Source organism: Carcharodon carcharias, chromosome 11 (assembly GCF_017639515.1).
Source record: "Carcharodon carcharias isolate sCarCar2 chromosome 11, sCarCar2.pri, whole genome shotgun sequence".
Lineage (NCBI taxonomy): Eukaryota > Metazoa > Chordata > Chondrichthyes > Lamniformes > Lamnidae > Carcharodon > Carcharodon carcharias.
The window spans coordinates 38,789,150-38,797,856 of record NC_054477.1 but is presented as its reverse complement, the minus strand read 5'-3'; positions in this window follow the sequence as shown (position 1 = coordinate 38,797,856).

The window sequence follows — 8,707 nt, the reverse complement described above, 5'->3', positions numbered from 1 at the left end:
ATACAATTTCAGTGGCAAAATGTGTAATATTTGATTACTACAATGCCTGATTACTGTACTGTTTCTGCAATTAGAGACCACTAGCAAATGGTGTAAACACAAAAACAGCTTGAGAGTCCAAAATCATACAAAGTGAAATCTGTAAATTACAGGTGCCTTAAGGACTGGCATCAGCAGTCCTCCTTTTGCAGATGTCCTTATTTTCAAAATGGTCATTCTATGTACTGTAAATTTTTTCAGTAGGATGGGGAGTTATTTACCCAGCATTCATACTGGCAGATAAATCACTCTATCCCTCAGACAGAGCCAAGGAAAAACCGTTCAATCACAGAGATAGAGCAATTTCTCTATCATTATCGATGCTGGGTAAAGAGCTGCCCAATCAGTGAAAGCTATTTAGTCATAGTAATAGTATCATAGAGTTATACAGCACAGAAACAGGTCCTTCAGCCCATCGTCTCTGTGCCAGCCATCAAGCACCTATCTATTCTAATCCCATTTTCAGGTTATTTGATAAAACCTGCTGCCATCTTGCACTGACCTGCAAATCCTGCATTTTAAGTTGCAAAATGGTTTGATGTATTGAAGGCTGTCCATACACCTTTCCAGCCAATAAAGTGTTTTTGTTGTGTAATCACTATTGTAATGTAGGAAACATGGCAACCAGTGTGTGGACAGCAAGCTCCCACAAAGGGCAATGTGATAACAACGAGGTAATCTGTTTTAGCGATTGAGGGATAAATATTGGCCAGGATACTGAGGATAACTCCCTGCTATTTTTCGAATGTCATGGGATCTTTTACATCCACCTGAGAGAGCAGAAAGGACCTCAGTTTAATATCTCATCCAAAAGAAGCACCTCTGACAGTGCAGTACTCCCTCAGTACCGCCCTGAAGTGTCAGACTAGACTTTTGTACTTAAATCTCTGGAGTAGAACTTGAGCCCACAAACTTCTGACTCAGAGGTGAGAGTACTACCAATGAAACCACAGCTCTGTGTACTGTGTGTGCATGGACTTATAATTGGAGGAGGTAGCTGAGAAAGGATTAAGAGAAGCCAGGATAGGGTTCAGCCATGAAGTTATTTGAAAATAAGTCAAAGAACTTAAAATTAGATCACTGAAGCTCAAGGAGAGTGGTGGTGATTGCACCACAGTCACAGAGGATGTAATTTATGGCTTTGATCAGGGGTGTTCCAGTGTTTTGACTGAATGGGAAACCTGATTGGGGAGATTCAAACATAGAGATGTGGGGAAAATGGCCATGAATTTGGGAGGCAACAACACATTCAAGGACTTTGGAGTGGAAAGCAAGGTTGGAGGTGGGGAGGTAGTTTTTCGAGGACAGACTGGAGAGATGCAGAGCACCAGTACAACAGATTAGTGACAAAGAAGTCCATGAGCTCCTCACGTTTATTGAAGGAGGTAAGGGTGGAGGGGACAGGGGAAGAAGAGTTACCTAAAACACCCACAACTTGCAAACCATTCGAAAATGCCCTTTTGCAATATATGGAACATAGATGAAAATGAAAATCACATCACAAAACCAATTAATCTTAAATTAGTAAGAATCTGATATCACACCATCAACACTTGTTAGATAAAACTGTGCTGTATTATGGATGGATAGGGGGAGATGGTGGCATAGTGATAATGTCACTGGACTAGTAATCCAACAGCCAAGGCTAATGAACTGGGGACATGGGTTCAAATCCCACCATGGCAGCTAATGGAATTTAAATTCAACATATCATCTGGAATTAGCTAGTCTCAGTAATGGTGACCATAAATCTTTCATTGTATGGCAGGCAGATGGTAAATGCTAAGCTGCCCAAATCCAAGAGGGTAACCTGAAGCAGATGCCACAGCTATTTGCAATTTGTACTTATTTTAAGATGCAGGCTTTGAATTCAGTAGAAAAAATACTGAAACAGGTTTCTTACAAAACTAAATTAAACCCTTATTAATAGAAGAAATGATTAATTAATAGAAGACATACATAGATCTACAAATTACCAATGATAGCTTCTAAATCTCATAGTTAGCCCAACCCTCAGTTACACTTTCGTTAAGGCAAGTGAGACACAGATTTTGAAAGACCCATGCAAAGTAACACACAACACTCTGAATAGTCGAATTCAAAGTGAGTTTTTCTCAGCTTCAGTTCCTTGTAGACAACAGCTTGAGGCTTAGATGCTCAAGGCTCTTCACACTTGTGTTAGATCTTAGAATGCCTGCCCTTACAAACAGCCTTCTCTCCTTTATACAAATTTTCCCCATTGAATGCAAATTCCCATTGTTTCACTATGTCTTTGGACTTTACCTCTCTAATAATAAAAATCCATTGAATTATCAATTTTACCAGTAATCTTTTGGAAAACTAAATACACTGTTTCTTAACTTCTCCTGGCTAAATGAAACATTTCACCCCCCACCTTCCCCCCAACCCTTGCCTTTTGAATTCAAGGTTTACTTAAAGATGCAAACATTCCCTTTACACCTATGTGTACCTACTTAACATTTCAAACCAAGCTTATCTTCTGTTACATCAAAGCCTTCAGACCAGCGCTGCCTTTAATTCAATTAAGTCCCAAATACACACAGGCCCATAGACACAGAGCCCACTATTACTCTATTTCACAATTAATTCCAATAATTAATTGTGAAGTAATCTTCCTGACAATCATAAATTGTCGTAAAAATCCATCTGGGAAGGAAATCTGCCATCCTTACTCGGTCTGGCCTACATGTGACCACAGATCTACAGACAACTTACAGACTCCTGCTGTCCTCTTAAGTGTTCAGATCAAGGGCAATTGGGGATGTGCAACAATGCTGCCTTTTCCATTGACGTCCACATCCCTTGAAAGAATATAAAAAAGATCTATTATTGATGTTGGGTTGTAATTTGTGACTGAGGACAGGTCTGTGTCATTAGCCACCGGGCCAGGATTGACCTCGTGGACGTTGCATTAAGCCCACCTCGGCTCGTAAAACCTTCCCTCCAACATAAGAGAGCCCGTCTTATGCGGAGATTTTTAACCAAGAAAGACTTCTTTAAAAATTGGCCAACACATGAAACTCTTCTGCTCGTACCTTGTCCCTCTCGCTCCTACGACAGGCGGGTGACACCCAGGGTATAAGGTTTCTAACTGCTCACGATTACGCTGTTGTGATGCTGGGAGATTTCTTTTAAATGTTTCGATGACTTAACTTTAACTAACTCGTTCGATAAGACATTTTTTTAAAACATGCATTCATCATGACTGGCACCCGTAATCCATTTTGAGTTCAGGGTCGATAACATGAAACAAATCCCCAAGCTAGAAAAGTATTTAACATTCTTTATTTAAAAATGCATTGAAGGTTCAACTTACTGATCCTTCTGAAATGCCCGAGGATCCCGTCAGCGCCGCCCGTGTGACGATCTCATGGAGAGTAAGGGGAGATTAAAGAGATACTTAATTACGAGTTACGAAAAGCAGAGGTGAGTGAGCTATAGCGACAGAAAATACACGGGGACAAGCAGTAAGAATCAGGGTCATAGAAAACCTTACTTCTCACACCCAGACAAAGAAATTCGCAGTCACAGACCACCACTGTCAAAGTCATGGAGTCAGAGGTAGGAGTCAGAATCAGTGAAGTGCCAGAGAGACAGTCAGTCTGAGTCTCACAGTGCTATTCACAAGGATCAGGCGAAGAGAATGCCAATCAGGAAAAGTCACAGCCGAAGTTACTAAGTGACATTCACAGCCAAGTCAGATAGTCACGGTGCTAATCGAAACACAGTCAGAGTGCCAGAATCAAGGGCTTAATGTTTGAATTTCAGCCATAGGTTTGCTTTCGCAAAAGTCAGCGTCAAAAACATGCAGCCTTATACCATTCCTACACTGTGATTTTGGCACCAGTACAGCACTGACATAGTCATCATGTCAGGGTCAAAAGTGCAGTATTATGCTGCTGGTGCCAGCCCAGTCTCATCTGTACTGGAAGAGACACAACCTTAAAGAAGTTATCTCAAATAATTTTTTTTTGCATCAGTTGTGAAAGCCACCTTACGGCGAAATAGCTTTCAATCTTACAAACAGTGCAAGAAGCCTGGAAATCGCATCAGTACATGTTTAAATGTGAAAACAACTCAGTAACTACACTCTCCCCACAAAGCTGCTGTGCAAATAGTGCTGGCACCAAACCATGATGCTTACATCAGTCAGGGGCACATTCAGTCCAAATTATAGATGCAGCCAGTCAAGTGTGCTCCAAGGAAAGTGCAATTCTGCACATGCAAACCTCAAAATGTGTTACATCTGTGCTCATTGACTTCCAACTGCAAGTGAAATTTCTAAAGTAAGAATAGAATAGATTTCTGGTCAGTTCTTTTCAGACTTAGTCATTTTTAAGTGTATTAGTTCATCTGCAGACTGCAAGTTGACCTTCATGTGGTCATATTCCTAAAGCCAAACTACCCATTTTTTGTGGCATCATGAGCATTGCAAACTGCATATGTGCCAAAACCCACCAATCCTCACAGTGCAATGGTTGAACCAAAGCATTTTGATCTCCTGCATGCCCTTCAACAGCAAAGAAAAACTTGCTTTTTGAAACCAGTTCTTCAAAGTGCAAAGCAAAATACTGCGCATGCTGGAAATCTGAAACAAAAACAGAAAATGCTGGAAAAACTCAGCAGGTCTAACAGCATCTGAGGAGAGAAAAAAAAGTTAAAGTTTTGAGTCTGTATGACTCTTCTTCAGAGCTAAAGAGAAGTAAAGATGTGATGAAATTTATACTGTTTAAGGGGAGGGGGTGGAGCAGGTGAAGCTGGATAGAAGGCCAGTGATAGGTGAAGCCAAGGGAGAGATTGTCAGAGATGTAATGGGCAAAAGGACAAAGGGGTGTTAATGGTAGGGGTACTGGCTTGAGGAGGAGGTGCTAATGGTGGCATTAAGGTCAGAAAGGAGAATGTGATAATAGCAGGACAAGGGTAAGCACTCTGGAAAGAACAACATGAACAAGTGACAGATGGCCCTTGAGGGGTGGGGTGGGGGAGGGGACAGTGGTGGGAAAAAAGATTGAAAATAGGATAGGAAGTGGGGATAAAACAATGAATAAAAATGAAAATAAATAAAAATAAAAATAAGTGAATAAGAAATAAAATGAAAATGAATATTGAAAAAAGGGACAAAAAAGGGAGTGAGGATGGAGGAGAGTTCATGGCCTGAAGTTGCTGAACTCAATGTTAAGTCCGGAAGGCTGTAAAGTGCCTAATCGGAAGATGAGGTGCTGTTCCTCCAGTTTGCATTGAGCTTCAGTGGAACATTGCAGCATACCAAGGACGGACATGTGCGCATGAGAGCAGGGTGGTGTATTGAAATGGCAAGCGACAGGAAGGTCTGGGTCATGCTTGCAGACCGAAAGTGGTCACTCAGTCTGCGTTTGGTCTCTCCGATGTAGAGGAGACCACATTGGGAGCAGCGAATGCAGTAGACCAAATTGAAGGAAGTGCAAGTGAAGCACTGCTTCACCTGAAAGGAGTGTTTGGACCCTTGCATGGTGAGGAGGGAGGAGGTAAAGGGGCAGCTGTTGCACCTTCTGCAATTGCCTGGGATGGTGCCATGGAAGGGGGATGAGGTGTTGGGGGTGATGGAGGAGTGGACCAGGGTGTGCCGCAGGGGACGGTTCCTATGGAATGCTGACGTTGGCCGGGGGGGGGGGGGGGCGGGGAGTGAAGGGATGATGTGTTTGATGGTGGCATCATGCTGGAGTTGGTGGAAATGAGAAGGCCACCATCAGCACCTCCTCTAGCCAGTACCACTACCATTAATACCCCTTTGTCCTTTTGTCCATGACATCTCTGGCAATCTCTCCTTTGCCTCCACCTATCACTGGCCTTCTATCCAGCTTCACCTGCTTCACCCCCTCCCCTTAAACAGTATATATTTTATCACATCTTTATTTCTCTTTAGCTCTGAAGAAGTCATATGGATTCAAAGCGTTAACTCTGTCTTTCTCTCCACAGATGCTCTTAGACCTGCTGAGTTTTTCCTGCACTTTCTGTTTTTGTCTTCAAAGTGCAGTTTCTTCCTGTCCTTTGCAAGTCCATCCTGCTTTAATTCTTTAATTGTCATTCTTCTTAGGCTCACCATCTCTTTTGACCCCAGGTGGAACACATGAACCTCCTTCACCTCTAATATTGATATCAAAAGGCTTGATATCCCCTGAACTTTGAATAAAAAATTGAAAATAAAAGCAAAGCACTGCGGATGCTGTAGATCTGAAATTAGATTTGAAAATGCTGCTTCCATTATCTTCTATGTAAATTAAGAGCTAATAATTGGAGTGTGCTAATCGTGATTTCCCTTTTTCAGCAGGGGTGATATACACCAAGTCTCACATTGCCAGTCCCTCGGTGTCACTCGATCCGTGACGACCTGCAGCTTGTCCCAGTGGCTGCAACTGGCAACGAGCTCTACCCTGTCCAGGTCACCCTCCCAACGGCAAAAGGAACAGAGCAAAACCCGCAAACCCGCTGAAGTTAATACTGCGCTGTTACCTTTTCCTTCCTGGCGGAGAGGGAGGGTTCGATTACCTTGACACCCCAGACTTGTCCTGTGCCTATGGCAGGCGTCAGCGAGGCCGAAGCTGTCTGTCGCTCCGTCTTATGTTGAAAAGAGATACCAGGGAGGCCAGCCCAGTTAGGCTTCACACTGCTGGGAACGGAACAGTGACCAGCCCCATCGTGCCTAAAAGTGAATACCTATGCGTGGAACATGCAAAGAAAAATAGGAATTTCCTCCAGTGCCCTCCCGCGTGTCCGCCGTAATTTAGGCGGAGATCCTGGACGAAAAAGCCGCATAACTGGTTTATTTGAGCATTTTAATCACATTTACTTGAATAAAAGTTCAAATTTTGTCAAAGTTAAAAGTCGTTTGTGGCGCCGGTTGTTAGGATCAACACATTTTTTTGGAGCCTTCGGTTTGAAGGAAGATTTAAGGGAGATTTTCCTCTCCTACTGCGTGGTGACTATCGAAGAGACTGGGGACAGAATTTTATACCCTTTGAAAAATTTCAGATGTGGGGACTGAGAGCTGGAACTTCATGCAGGAGGCGGGGAGGTCGAATCCAGAGACTTCGCGACTCAGCAGATCCGTCTCCTTTAAAAAGGTCCCGGCCCCAAGTTTTCGTTTGAGGAGGTGGGGCAGGATAGAGGCAGACCCGAGGCAGGTGGCACCCTCCGTTTACCAGCACGTCAGCCCAATTTTAATGATGAATGTCAGGCCCTTAAACATTCACCCTTCATAGACCCCTCATATTCCCCATACCCTCTCCATGCTCCCTCTTACCCAAGCATGGCCCCTCGTACTCCCGTGCCCCCTCCATGGCTCCCCCATGCATCCTCCATAGCCACTCCCCCAGTATTCACTATTGGCAGACCGCTGGAGCCATATATTTGAAATAGAGATGAAAACAATTAAACTTCTTACAATCTAATTGACCTCAACGACCCCTTACAACAAAAACTCTCATTCATAAAACCCATTCAAAAATGTAATTCCTTCCAAGTGGTCAATCTGTTGTAATCATCAAAGACAGAGAGTCCTTTAATAAGCTCTTAAAACTGTCATTCAAAATGTGAACACAGACTCCTGCTGAGATAAGTTATTCTGGGTCTTTTGAAACTGTACCAAGTATTCATAATGTGCTCAGCTATGAGAACAAAACCCTAGGAAATGTAAACGATGGAGTTTATTGAAACAGAAAAAAATTACTCCTTTTTCTAAGCTACACCAGATGTCCTGTCAATCAAAGTATTACAGGAGCAGGTGTATTTTCCTCTAAGCTTTTTTTTCATTCACGGGTCCTTGAGAATGCAACTATGGATAGGCAATAAATGCTGACCCAGCCAGCGAAGCCCATATCCCATGAAAGAATAAAAAAAGGTAAAAGCTGCTTAAGTTTTCTTTTAATTCTAAAGGAACTCTAGACATTTAAACCACTTCAGATTATTGCACTCGAGAGCCCAAATAGTGTTTTCTTCAGCTTTGAATGCAGTAAGAGTACTTTTCCCATGGTCAATTTATCTTTGCAGGATAGAGGCTTATAATCAATCACTGCAATAAAAACACATCTAACTTGCAATACAGCATCTAACTATTTAAACGGAAAGAAGAAATGTATTTGTTGTATTTCAAAGCCTGTCAATTAAAGAATTTCAGGAGCAAGTGACTGTTTTTTTAGTTCCCCACTTAGGACTGTTGTTCCCCCCTGGTTTGTGCCTCCTCTGAGAGGCTATGAACCATGTCAACTTGCTGAAGAGACCCGATTCCACTAAAATTGTAAGAGGGGGTTTAAACTTCCCACCCCCACAATGGAGCCAGCAAGATGGGGGGGTGCTGCATTTGGGCAGCTACCCACCCCCTTATCCCTTGCTGGCAAAAATTGTCAGGAATGGGAATGGTGGTGAGAATCCCAGAATTGGGTCCTGTTTGCCATTTCTAAAGGTTTCTCGAGTCAACCTGACTCAGTGAAAATCTGGGCCCAGATCCAGGTCCTGACCCAATACCGGTCAGAGTTGCGGCAACATTTGGAATCATCAATCCGAGGACCCACAGCACTGGATGGGTGACAGCCTCACCAGGTGCTGCTGAGGCAGGTAGGTGGGCGCAAAGATGCCTCAAAATGAGGGGCCCTCGGAAGCCTGAATAATATTT